Genomic DNA, 15,038 nt, shown 5'->3' with positions numbered 1-15,038 from the left:
GTAGGAAATGGAGGTGATAAAACATTTTGCAATTTTCCAAGTGCTAGATATAATCTAAGATATGTACATTTTCTCTTGAAATAGTTTCCCCCATAACAATACACACTCTTATTAGAACTGTATTTTTGCTGACAGCCCAGAGGTGCTTCGCTCAGCATTCTGTGACAACACACACACACACACACACACACACACACACATACACACACGAAGAAGCATGCTCACATCTTTGATATAATCATACTTTTATTTGCCTGGTTTCTCATTTATATTTATTATTTCTTTATTTTAGATATCTACATTCTTTCTTGACACTCCCAATGGCTTTGTGTCTAAATATTTTAACCAAATTATTTGAATTTTAATCTATATCTTTAATCAGTCACATTGCTTTGGAAACAGTTTGAATAGTAAAGTCAAATGGCTGCAGTTTTTGTTCTGTAATGTGAGTAAAGAAATTAATAGGATTTAGGGATTAGGTTGAATGCCTTCTTTTATGTGGTTTAGAAAACATAGTGTCTTATTGCAGTCCTAACAATAAAGCATATTGTGTTTTTCAATAAGGCAAGACAATAGCTATATAAATATAAAGCATGTTATTCATATCTGTTGTATATTTAGTATTTAATTATTAATATTAATCATCTCCTCTTTCTTCCAGGGAGCTTAAAGTCCCATATATTTTACAATCAAAACTGTCAAGAATTATAACACTAGTCTATGTGATCTCTATAAAAGGAGATATAAATGCCAATCAAAGGGGCCATTGGTTGCTTCATTTAAATTCAAAGTGCTTCTGTCCATAAATTACATTAGTAGTCCGTATTCTTCTTCCTTAGTCTCAGAAGGAATCAAAGCATGTGAAGTCCTTTCATTCTCATAACCCCTGCTAAAGGAGGAAAAATCCCTGCCAGGACTCTGGGATTCCATTTGTCCCACACAGTGCTAAACACAGAGGACAAGGCCACCCTTGGTAGATATCTCTGGACTCGGAGTCCTTGTATGTGTGAGGGAGAGATAATGCAAGTGTGTGTGCTCAATTGACTCAGATGATGTATCTAGGCCACTATTATCATAGTGTCTACCAGATTAAAACTGCTAGGACAGGTGGACCTGATTTCGTTCTCCTTTAGCAGAAAATAATGTTATTAATCACTACATGCAGAGAAATTTCCTTTAAGATCATCTTAGCACAGATTCTTTGTGAACCTCTGGAATTTTATGTGTGATAATGGGGTCCAGGGCATGACAGCCTGATACCATCTTGTAATCTATAGCGAGTAACATTTAAGTGAAATTCAAGAATGCATCCAATTTAAAGCATCCTTGATTAATCCATTTTGAAATGTCACTACTTTCTTCCAGACACTTCTGCAGAATGTGCTAACAAGCAAAAGCAGTGACTGTCTGTTTCATGAACAATGTTGAAATGAGAAAGGTCATTCCCCCAGGATAGCAAAATTACCCAATCAGCTATAAGATAATAATTGAGGTAATGATAGGGTTTTTTTCCTGTTTTCTTTCTATTTTCTAAGCCACTGTATGTCAGTTGTGAACATTGATCCCTATTGGGCAAAGGTAACCTTCCAATTGACTTGCAGGTCACTCATCTCAGATGACAGGCAATGTAGAAGGAATAGCAAGCAAACATGTACAGGTTCATTGCCAGAGTGGCATCTTGCCTCCTGAGTGTGGCCTACGATTTTCTCCTTTCTTTTTATACAATTCCTGGGTCTAATCGGAAGCACTGTGGTCCAGAGTACTGAATGTACACATAGTGGTCAGCTCCATATATCTGTGGAGGAGGAAGGAGAGGCGACATCAGTAAGTGATGAGAAGTGGAATGCTGCTAGATCATTGCTGATCTCCCCAGACATACATCACATTTAATAATCAATATTGAAATACTTTTATCATGTAGATAACTCTGGTACTGTTTAGCATATAATAAACAGAGCAAATGTGGGCCCAGGCTCAGTGCAATTTCTTAGGGAAGCTGTACATTGCTTTACTTAAACACATAGTCACTGTGTCCTAGTTCCTGTCAGATAATCTAGCACTAAGGAAAGAACAATACATGAAATAAACAAAGTCCATGCTTATATGGAAGTTACTATTTTAATTTACTGGGAGAGAAAACAAATAACAAGATATGTCAAACATGCACAATCTACATACTGAGAACTTAAAAAAAAATTAACGGAGCTGGGAAATATTTTACATTTTTACATCGTGTCTAGGGAAGTACTTGGTGGAGATGTAGAGGAGCTGACAGCGGGGGCTACATGGATACCTAAGAGAAGAATACCATGGCAACATCGAAATCAAGCCCTACTAGAGAATATGCCTGGGACAATGAGAGAATGATCCCAAATTTCATATTCCACATATCGTTATCACAATATTTCTTTCCCTGTGCAACCTTGACAATCTTTGTCATCCATATATACCTATCCTCTATGAATTATAGTGTTTTCACCTTGAACTTGGACAGCTCTTTATAACTGCATGCACTTGCAGAAAATGGTAAAATAACAGATGTGACCCTGTGATGTCCAGGCTAGGTCACAGAAATCAGGATAGCTTCTGCCCACATTTTCTTCATGGGATGCTGGTCTTTGGAAGTAGTCCTCCTGGAGTGAGGAGGCAAGTCCAAGTCGGATGGAATCTCAAGTAAAGATGGGCTTTTCATTTCAGAGCCAGCTGCCATGGGAATAAGCCAATTTAGAAGTGAACCATTGACCTTAATTTGATCTTCCTCACCTACTGATATATGCAGCAAAGAAACGCCAGAGTTCAGTTATATAGCCGAGTAAAATAAATGTTTATCACTGTTTTTCAACCATTCTGTTTGGAAGTGACCATACCTCTAGTTAATAAAAACAAGTGAGAAAGAAGGTGTGGCTAGAAGGAACGAGGTCCTGGGCAGTATTGTTTTATCTTTAGCAGGAAAGTCACTGGGCCAGAATCAAATGCAGCCATTCCCCACAGGGAGTTGCCAGCTAGGTTAGACCCCATAATGGCCATTTGGCATGAGAGAAGGGCGGACTTCCAAGGAGGTCTCTTGAGAGTATTTTCCCTCTGGTATAATAAGCCTCCGGGTTGCTGACTTCTAAGGACTGTAGCATGGCCCATCTGTCATGAAGACATTTGCTTCATCGTGTAGGAGAACGGGCAAGTGTGGTGCCAGAAAGAAGGCATTTTTCATGCTATAAGAACCTTAGGAAGACATACCCAAAAATAATCCATCATTGCCAAGGTTTAAAAGAGGTTAGCCCACTGGTGTGAGGGGCCTACTCCTGGTTGGGGCTGAGCTTATGAAAGTGCTCACTTTATAACTCTCTGAGGCTGAATGGTCTCCAGACATGGGTGAGGTGAAAGACCAGAGATGGCAATGGGTAAGTTAAATCAAAAGCAAATAGATCACTGGCCTCTTCTCTACTTCTTAAGATCTCTAAAAAGTGAGGATTACATTCAATTTCCCTGAGGACTCCTGCAGGAATTTGGAATTAAGGTATAAAATTAGCCAGGACTTGGACCACTCAAGTATTCAAGTTGAGGCTACTTCTACCAGCAATAAATTTCCAAATGTTCTATAATATGCCCCAGGGTAGAACTGAAGGAAACCTTTGGGTAAGTATATTTACAACAGTATGTGACACACATCCTTTTGATGAAAACTAGTCAGAGAGATATAAACACTTCTGTCCTCATTGCTTTATCAATCTCAGGTCCACAGATAGCATGAAAATTTGCTGAGAACATTGCTGGTGCATGACATACATGAGTACCTCGAGAATAAACTTCTCAACTACATTTGGGTGAAGGAAGGTAGCCCTGGCCCAGACCTATAAACGGGTAAGAGAATAATGATTTGACCTTAAAGGTGGCTTTGTTTATCTAGATTTTGAAGCTATTGCGTTCCATCAGAGAATTGTCAAGCTTTTCTTAAAGAATCTGGTGAAACATGGTCAAGACTAAAATGGCTCTTTGAGTTTTTTTCCCTCTTTATGGCTGTGAAGAACTAAAGAAAAGTTATATGATTTAGATAAGGCTATATGAGGACCTAAAAATGGTAGAGCTTATATTCTAGAGTTGATTGTTGTTTTCTGTAGATGCAGAAAAGATGGGACAGCTACTCCAACATCAAATGTCTGCACTTGACATAGAAAAGCCACTCAGTGTTGGTGATCTGTCCACACAGGGGTATAAGATTCTAATGAATGAGGATTTCTCTTAATTTTCAAATACTTTTGCAAAGTGAGACTTATTTAAACTAGCTAAATGGAGAAATGTTGGATTCAAAACACAATGTAAGATGTTGAATTTTTGTTTATTATTTCTAAAACTCTGGAATATTAGCTAATTACTGGCTGTCTGATCTTCGCTCACTCTGCAGATGCCCCTGTGCATCTTTCTGGGCTGGCTTTCCTCTTGTTAGGGACCAGCATAGCCGAGCAGTCCAAACAGTTGAGTTAGGTCATCCATCAGACTTGAAGATCAAAAACATGGCAAGTATCCATAACTAAGAAAAGCCAAGCATCTCCCTTAGCCTGAGTGACGCAAGCCTGACAGTGAGCTATAATTGTTGCTCAGCCGAGGTGAAGTATAGGATCCCAGGCATTCTGGTCAGTTCTTGAGAATATGGTGAGTTTGGCACAGATGGGAAGAAAGGGGATAATAACAGAGGCAGGATTGAGGGACTGATGACTCTGACTAAGCAACAATGCAGGCCAAAGAAGACAAGGAGGAAAGATAGACTGTCAGATGGTGTATATTATCAGTTGTGGACAAACCCATAAAGACACAAGAAGACCTCTAATCTTCACTCTGAAAAATGACTGGAAAGTGAATGATAGGCAGTGTGCAGCTATGGCCTTCTTCAACCTTCTCACATTCAGTCATAAGAGACGCTGAGGACTTTCCCCTTCATGACACTCCCTCCCGCTCAGAGCAACAATTCTGCAGGATTGAAACATGGTGAGGCTCTTAGGATACAGGTTGTCAACTGTGAGGGATTAGGTGTCTATAATGATTTTCTCAGAACATACTCCAGCAGCTAACAGGTCACATGAATACTCTATAAGTAATACATCAAACAAAAATGAATTTCAACTGTGTGCATCTCTATGGCTGCCTGTTTGTGGATGTATTCTCTATGAACTAAAACCAGAGTACAGGCATATTAGAATACATTTGGCTTCAAGAAATATATATATATGTATATATATACATATATATATACATATATATATGTATATATGTGTGTGTGTATACATATATATATTTGTATATTTTATGTATCTTTGTCTATGCCACAGGTATAAGTCAAATTATAATATGCTAATCATGAAGGGGGTAGGTGTAGAAGGAGGAAGCTTTCAGTTATTTTGTGAACGAAATGTTCAGGTTTTACATTCAGCACATTGATGACCATAAAGCCAAAAGTTTAGTCTGAATATTAAATTGAACTATAGGTCTTACTTGTTGGCGTCTCCCAATGGATTCTCTTAGCTTCCTGACTTTAGGGTCCCTTTATTCTCTGTCACTTTGCTAACCGTTTGACTTGATGGGAACAGACTAAGACAAAAGTGAAGACCTGCCAAGTTCTAGCTTAGAAATAGAGACTGTGTATGTTCCTGCTCTGTCTCCTGGAGTCCCTCTAAGTTACTACATGAAAATGTTCAGCTAATCTAGGGATGCAACACCACAGGGAGCATAGACCATTGTCTCATGTTAGATGGCTGAACCACTTGCTGTGAGAACATTGCCAAGATTAGCAAGCCTGTCTAACCTATCCACTGCCCTTAAGTACATAAGCAAACTCAACTTAGACCATAAGTACCAGCCAGCCGGCCTGGAGCTACACAGAGAATAACAAATGTAAGTGCTTTGATCCATTGCATTCCAGGTTCTTTTTACATCTTGGTTTGGTTTTATTTTTGCATAATGGCCAATTGACAGAAAGCATACTCCAGCTATATATTATTGTCCCCTGTGATTTTAGGGTCTGGCTATGTAGCCCAGGCTGGTTTTGAAGTCATGAGCTTCTTGCCTAGTCTTTCAGAATGCTGGGATTGAAGTCATATATCACCCTGCCCAGTTTCTGAGGGTTTAAAATATGCTGATTCCTGTTCCACTTCCTCCCTCACCTCAGATCCTGTTAACTGTCTGGGTATTGTTCTTATTTTCTTTCTTTCCCAGGTGATTCTCAAGTACAGCCAAGATTAAAAACTTCCTAGCCTAGAAGTTCTGTTCTGACTTTTCAGAATTTTAAAATTTTAGGTGGGATATTTTCAAACTTATATCAAGATAATTTGAGATATATTTGCTTTTGCACACATATCACAAGAAGAATAAGAAGATGCCTTCCAATATGTAAAATACATCTCTGATGATCTCTCCAATCAGTAACACAGTAACTTCTGGGCCTAAGTCAAACACGCAGGGCCGTGGTTTGTGAGGTAAGTGAGCGAGCTTAGCCTCCAAGGTCTCTTTGCCTTTGCTGTGGATGCTAGCTTGAATACATCCAAATTCTGGTTTAATATCTAGATTGGGTTTTGGCATAGAAGTATATGAAAGTAGTAGCTCTTTGGAAGAGGAGGCAGAGGACAGACATTAAGAATATTACACTGTTTTTACTTTCTAATTATGTGTCATAGCTGGCTTGGGAGATTGTGATCTAATAGGGAGGAAGAAGACTCAGTACTCTATTTTTTTTTATTAGAGGATAAGATCCATGGAGGAAATCATGCAGTACCCCACCCACTGAGCATGTATACTCCCCTCCCTAAACTGCTGAGAATATTGGCTGTCATCTTCTGACTCACCCTCTTTCTAGAGAATCGCTTCCAGCAGACAGAAGCCATCTGCTGTGAAACACCTGGGAGGTTACATCTCATGCTGCACCTGGAGGTAAGTTGTAGGTGACAAATGTTTAATAGACACAAAGGCATGGCCCATTTTTCTCAGTCTGGGACAAACTTCTGTTTGATTTAAACTCTAAACACCCATGGGAGCAGGCTCCGTCTTTGTAGAAACCTTTCATTCCCTGACTTCTTCCTTTGCCCCACTCCACTTCCTCTTCCCCTTTCCCCTGCAGTCCTACCTTCATCTAGAGTCCTTGCTGTAGACTCCTGTCTTAGATTCAGCTCTTAGGATACACATCCTAGCAAAGTCTTTCTGAAAAGTCCATGACAATCCATCACAAGCTGGCTCAACATGACTCTATATCAACCCCTTCTTTCTCACCGGCTCCAGGGAAGACACAATTCTCCCTCTCTGTAGTAGTTCTATACTACATAGTTCACCTTCTCAAAACTGGGGCATCCTTGTGGCACTACCATCATAAAGATTCCTCTGCCTCCAACCCTTCTGGTCTCCAGTGAACTCTCTGGAAAACACTCAGGATCAAAACAGAGCACTCTTTAATGGATATTTAACTTCTTTCTCCAACACACATGGATCTTTTCCAGTTCCTTCTTCACTTAATCACACAAGACATGTTTCCCTGCCCTTTGTGCAAAACATTCTTATGTGCTCTCTTTTTGCACGATGTTCACTTTTGCCTTTTGTTTTATCCATCCAACTCAAATAATAGATATTTTTAATAAGAAACTGTAAGTTTCTTATAACCTCTTTTTCCATAATACCACATTCAATAGATGTGTATTGACTAATGAGCTGGAAGGAAAAGTCAAGAGTTATATTTATGCTTCTCAATGCAAGGGGTACACAATCTAACCTTACTGTCAGAGCACAGAAAAGGTTAACTAACTGTTTGGGACTTGCCATTTCATAGTATCACATTTTTAACAATTATATTCTCTACAGTAAGGACACAGTGGTCTGAAATCCTTAAATGCCAGTTTCCTAGTTAATTGTGAAGATAGATACATTTTTCCTTGTTGGTAAAAGCTACTGTTGTTCCACATAATGACTTTAACTGTAATGGAAATGAGGCAGGACAAATCAATTTTTAGCCCTTGGCAAGTTAAGTTTGTCAATACACAAAGCAAACAGCAATAGAAACTGGTAGTTAATATGATAGTTTTATTCCAATATTGTAATATCTTCCTTTTCTCTTTCCCTATTAAATTTAAAAATCTATAATTAGCATGGTTTATTCAACCAATGTAAAGGTCACCTCCATACCATTAAGAACATCTTATTATTCTAAGGATAGTGCAGCAAGGGGTAAAATGTAGGACTAACCCTAGCAAGTGGAATGTGGTTTTACTTCTATTCAGTTAAGGTTGGCTGAAAATGAGTCTCAGAAACAGAGGAATGGAGCTAACACAAAAGAATTAATGCCTACCTCAAATTACCCTAAGAATTTCCAATCTAAAGACTAGATTATTTAAAATTTCCTCTGTAAATCTGAGTGGCCAGAGGCTTTACTACAATGTAACCCAGATCTCTATACCTCTATGACCTATAAGAGATTTTATCTGTGTCATAAATAAAAAGGGACACAGATGATACAGGCTGAGAAAGCAACTTTAGACCAAAGGCATTTTAGAAATAGGAATGGCTAAGACAGACAGCATAAACAAGGTAGGTGTGGAAAAGGCACCCAGAACCACAGAAATGTTTGACAAACTGGAGAAGCAAAAGGTCATTGTAAATATGAGCTAGCTATGCTGGGTCTGATATTTAAGGGAGCAAAAGCTAAAGAGGAGACAGTCGGGCAAGTGGACCCTAAGATCTCAAGGTTGGATACCTAGATTAAAAGATGCATAGATAGTAGACAAAGGAAGGAAATAAGAAGCGGGATAATGGCAAAACTCATCCTATACTTAAGACCCCTAAAAGCTGGCCAGTAAGCCTTCCAGTGGAATTCGAAGAAAGACTTAGTACTTGGTATTATATAATTAAATGAAAACATCTCATTTCCACAGTGACACCATTGTGAGTACAGCCACAGACCAGCAGCCCTGTCTGAAAGACTTTTAGAAATGTACTTTCTTGTACTCCACCTGAGCTACTTAGAATCTGAGATGAAGCCTACAATGTATGTATCTCAATAGTTCTCAGATGATTCTAGGCATGCTGCCTGAAGTTTGGGAAGTAGTAGCCTCGGAAGCTGATCGAATCCTCAGCAGTAGGGCAGTTACACATATGAATTCACAGCAGTTGGCATGCACAGAAATGGCACAAACCTAAGCCAGACAACATCCCAGCATGAAGGTGGGGAGTTTATCCTGAGAAACCATCACCAGCTGAGGATCTATTCCCATTCAATAGCTGCTAGGAGAGGGAAAATCAATTTTCTTCAATAGTGTGACACTTCATGGGTCTACTAGGTCCGGGATAGGCTCCAGGCCCAAGATTAGTTGGGTAACATAAACTGAACTCATTGAAAAATGGGAAAAATATAAAACAATGCAAAGTCGGGTGGGCTGGCAGGTAAAGATGGAAAGGTTGCATGTAGGAGGAGCAGGTGTCAGGGGGGTACCAAAATACACTGTACAAAATTGTCAAAGGAATTAGTAAAAGTATTATTTTTAAAAGAAAGTATATATACAAAGGGAAACAATGTTTGCATAATGGAAAATTCCTTCAGAGGCCCCAAAATCAAGCAATGTAACAAAAGATTCTCAAAGGAATTGAAGGAAAGAAAAAAAACAGTGCATTTCATCACAAAATCAAGAAAAGATAAAATTACTCATGCGGTTATCTTAGACTGTCTTTGACAGAGTGTTAAATACTGTGTGAAGATACAAGTCAGAGTCAGCAGTCCCAAAAAAGAACCTCTTGTTGGTGAACCAAAATTTGATTTGTTTTAACAAAATCAAATTTTGCTCACTTTGAGAGCACACAGACAGACACACGTACATGTGCATGTGTATGAATGGTGTCATGATACATGACAATAATCTAGCAGTGTCTGATCCTTCAGCTGTGCTTTGGCCTCTTTGCATCTTTAATCCCATACCAAATGGACAAACCATCCATCTAAGAAGCTGCAACACAATAAATACTAACAATCTGCAGTGGGTTCCAGATGGAAATACAGAGAAACTCTGCCCTTGCTCACCTATAATTTATCAACTTTATTATTTCTCACAAAAATATTGCATTAGGTTGTTTTAATAACTTTCTTCCAGCAAATGAATTTCTCTTGAATGTAGACTAATAACAAGCATGAAACAAGCTCTCTCTGGTCCCCAATGCTGAAAGAAAATTACTTCCACACATTATAGCGCAGTAATGGCAGCATTTAGTGTAAACCCCATCATCAGAATGATCACAGAATGATCTGAAGAGTGCCTATTTCCACAGAACACTGAGCTAGGCTCATAATTCTGGGGAGAAGTGTTTGGCTTTTGTGCATGGTACTAGCTAGTTCTCTGGAAACTATCGTTTCTCTTAGCTGATGGGGGCTAGGGACACGTTGTCAGGAAGTCTCCTCTCCTCATTTCTTTTGATTCCACACAGAAACCCGTTTGCTCCATTTTAAGGCAGCGAGGTCTTTGTCTACTGAACAAGTTCATTTTTGCAGCTTCCTTGCCAACTGTCTTCCTGTTGTTCTAAGGTTTGGTGAAACCCCAATTGTCCTACAGAGAATGTTGGCTCTCAAGCCAAAGCAAAACAGTATAACTGCTCATATTTTCATAAGAAAGCCTGGTAAGAGAAACTTAGGGCTGTTTCCTCTCTTCCTCAAGGGCATAGTGACTCTAGTATTTAGTGGCCAATGAATAATAGCTCTTGTTATTGTATGGCAGATGTCTTTTAAGATGCTATATAAATAGAGGAATAGAAAAGATGGCCTGGTCTCAATGCATCTCCAACATTTCAGCCAGGCTTCCTCTATTAAATCCTGAACCTCTCAGCTCTCTCCCTTTCCTTAACAAGTAGGGCTAGTAGGTTATAATTTATAAATTACTTATAAAATTAATTGTGAAATATTCCCTTGTATAAACCAAATGAGTGAAACTTACGGTAATGTGGAGTTTCTGCTACAGTTTGAAAGTTTTATCTTTTGTCAAAATAGAATGTAGAACCAGGAAAATGATATACCAACATTTTCACAAATAAGAGCTTCCATGATCAACATATGCATGAAAAACTAGAACCTGGCGGGCAGCATTCCAGGGATTCTAACCATATTGTGCTCTTTAATTCTGCAAAAAAAAAAAAAAAAAAAAAAAAAAAATGTTAAAAGATTCTGGTGCATCCTGACATTCTGGGAATGTCAATCAGTCCAGCCATTCTGGACATCACCAAGGAGATTCCTGAAAAAGTTTCAACAGTAGTGTGTGAGATGGATCAGTATGGAAAGGCACTTGCTGCCAGGCCTAAGGACCCAATGTTGGTCCCTGGAACACATACGGTGGAAGGAGAAAACCAACTTGAGGAAGTTGTCCTCTGACCTCCATGTGTCTGTCTGCATTACATACAGATGTAGGTATACAAACACACATGCACACTGACATGCATATACACAGGCACACACACACACGCAAAGATAAACAACTAAATAAAAATAGAACTAACATGTGACCCAGCTTCCCACCACGGCTGGGTGTATACCTCCAGGAATTAACCAGCATTTAGAAAAGAAAACTACACATCCTTGTTCATTGAAGACTAATTCACGATAAACAATATATGGAACCATATATATACATATATATAAACATATACTTGTATATATATGTAGTTACATATATATATGTATATATACACACACACATATATATATGTATATATATGTATATATATACATATATACTTGTATATATATGTGGTTTTACTCAGCCATAAACAAATTTATATCTTTGGAGGGAAAGTAGATGGAACTAGAGATCATAATGTTAAGCAAAGTCTCACCAAGACAATGTGCTTAATATGGGGTTGGAGGGCATGAAAGTAAAAGGAAACTCTTGGACACATGAAGAAGAGAAACAGGATGTGGGTTATAAGGAAAAGCAACAGACAGGGTAAAAATGATCAAAGTATGTCATATGCACATATGGAAATGTCATGGTGTAAACCATTTCTCTATAAAATTAAGATAAGCTAACAGAAATGAATGGATCTGTTATAAGCACACAAGAAGCCTTTTGGCTAGAAGTTCGGCTTCTCATTAAAAATGAAGTCGACAGGAACAACAGAAATCAAGTTAAGTAACAAAAGTCAATAAAAAGCATTCCAGATGGAAAACGTAAGAAAGATGCAATGAGATAAATAAGCTTCATGTTGAAACTCTCCAGAAAGCCAGGTTCTAGCATCCTGTGATTCCTACACTAATTGATCATCAATGCAAATACCCTATTTAAAGTAAGCTTGTATTTAAATGCCTAATGCTGCTGTGGCTTTCAAGAGGTCCCCTTCTTGAGCCCTACTGTGCTGAGGCCAGCCACACGTGTTTTTTTACAGTTTGCTTCTTAAATTTGCAACACTTTTTTTTTCCTACTTGCCTGGTGGAAACATTTTCAATACAGACAGACCGCATGTGTGTTGGGAATGGCAGTCAGTGAGTTGTGGCAGACAGATTTGCCTTTCTCGTTGTACTGTTGTTTGAAACATGCCTTTATGCTAAGTTCTAGAGGTATTTGCAAAGCGGGCACATTGTCCCGACACCTCTACCATAGCTTTAGACATAAAAAGACTCCATTAACATCCCATCCTCACAGCTTTGACCTCTAAAACCATATCTAAGAAAAATAGTTTGAAAACATAAATCATTTACTTTTTACTTTGGCTTGAGCTTTAAAAACTTAAAAGAAAAAAAAAAGAAAGCAAAGAACTTTTAGATCTTTTTGAGAGAAAGGACTGGGGACTTGCTGGAGATGGCATTCCTCTGAATTTGGAAAAATACAGAGTGAAATAAATGTCTTCCCCCAGTTGCCCCCTCCTGCTAGAGCTGTAGAAACCTAATAGAAGGGAGAGGTGGGGGAGGGGAGACAGAAAGGAAGAAAGTCAAAACAGGCCGTATGTGGGTCTCTAAGCAGGCTGTGTGTGGGTCTCTAAGCAGGCCATGTGTGTGGGTCTCTAAGCAGGCTGTGTGTGGCCTGTCTGTGTTTGACTGTCCTAGATCCCTGGGCCTGCAAAGCAGCGAGTGCTCACGTTAGACTTCATCTGATAGTCTGTCTATTTATTCCCATTATCTCCTCCCACCAACTTCTCTCTCACTGAACCTAAAGCACAAAATCCTGGGGAAGGAGCTATATGAGCCTAACCTAGGGAAGAGTGGAGAACTGAACACTAATTCTGAGTAGCCAAGGAGGCCCATTTCAGACTGAGAAAGGAGGAGGTGGGGAACTCCAGGACTTCATCTGCAAAACCAGAAATGTTGATTGTTTTGGTTTGCTGTTGTTTTGTAAAGTTTTCTTTTCTTTTAATAGAGAATGGAGTAAACTTGTTTTGTTTGTTTTGTGAACCAAATGCTAGAGAATCTGGAGGGTTTGAGAGTGAAAAGGAAGTGACTTCCTGGGCATTTCTGAACCACACGGAGGGGAAATGAGCCTTCCTGTGCATAGGTTAATGAGAAGAAACCCAAGGAAATCTGCAGTCAAGGGAAACAAACATATAATTTCCTATTGGAACTTCTAAGACCATAATCCCTGGGATGTTTGTTTATAGCAGCCAGGCCCTGTCTTGACGAAAAACAATCAGGAGTTCCTAATTTAGCTTTGTTCAAGGACTCTACCTATGGCACAAAAGAAGGATTTTTGGTGTGTTTTTGGTTGGTTGGTTTTTGGTGGTTTTGTTGTTGTTGTTGTTGTTGTTGTTGCTTTGTTTTGAGATTTTTGCTTTGTTTTGTTTTTAGTTGATTGGTTTGTTTTTCCTTCATATGTATGTGTGGGTACCTGCATGTATGTATGTATGTATGTATGTGAGTTCCTGGTGCCTCTAGAAGGCAGAAGAGGCTGTAGGATACCCTGAAAATGGAGTTATGGATGGTTGCGAGGTCACCATATGGTTTGGGGAACCAAATTTGAGTCTTCTGCAAGAGTAGTAAGTGCTTGTAACCACTGAGCAATTTCTCCAGCTCGGGGACAATCTTTAAGATTTCTCAACTCAAATAACAATCACCCTTTGTCACCACCCTTGGAAAAGGAAGACAGCAAACATCACAATCAAAAGTCATATCCAGGATTACAGACCTGATCAGAGGATGCTGGGGCACAGTCAGTGGCCAACGATGGTATGAATAGAGGTAGTCCCAAAATCCTCTAGGAGAGGACAGTAGGCCCCAAGGACATTCTTATTGGATCCCTTCCTCCCATTCTACATGTGTAGCCTGAATCTAGTTTCCATGCTGGGAACTACAGAGAAGAAGGAGCCCTAAAGAAAGAAACTGTGGCCTTCACCTCAAAGCATCTTCAATGCCCATATCAATCCAATATGTACACTGGAGTTGTAATATTTTGAAACAGAAGGGAGGAGTTGTCTTAAAAATGGGGCCTAAAAGCAGTCAGAAGCCAGCCACAGAGAGGACCCAGGGGCATTGCTTATCTGCATGCCAATGTGGCCACACCACAGCAGTCTCAGGAGCCATTCTGGTGATGAGGAAAACTGTTGTTTCCTCATATCCGTCTCTTCCTATGAGGCTAGGAGATTCAGTGTACAGAACCAAGCATTCTCCAGCATGGGTTGGGAAAGTGTGGTTGCAGTTTGGAAATAAGGTGTCCTTACCCAGCCTCTTTTAAATAACCAAAGCTATTCAAGAACCCCATCCCATCCCTTACATCTACATCCTAATACTTAGTACCCCAAACATCCTACACTGTCTCCCACAGTGTCCTTCAGCTCTGCTCTCCATCTTATGTTGGTGTCATTGAAAAGGGAAGAGGACCATCCTGTGCTGGTCCCCTTTTGTACATTCCCCAGGAGCAAATCATCTTTGAGCCTGCTTTGAAATAGTCAAAGAAAATGATAGGAAGTTTCAGGCCAATGTTCCCTTGCTGACTTCTAAGAATTCTACTCAAGGATAGGACATCACTTGGGAGCTGGTTTGATGCAAATTCTTAGGACTCCACCCATATCTGCTAAATAGAAGCTGCATTTTTGGATCATTCAAACAAACC

Source organism: Mastomys coucha, unplaced genomic scaffold, assembly GCF_008632895.1.
Source record: "Mastomys coucha isolate ucsf_1 unplaced genomic scaffold, UCSF_Mcou_1 pScaffold15, whole genome shotgun sequence".
Taxonomy (NCBI): domain Eukaryota; kingdom Metazoa; phylum Chordata; class Mammalia; order Rodentia; family Muridae; genus Mastomys; species Mastomys coucha.
Note: the sequence above shows the minus strand (reverse complement) of the source record.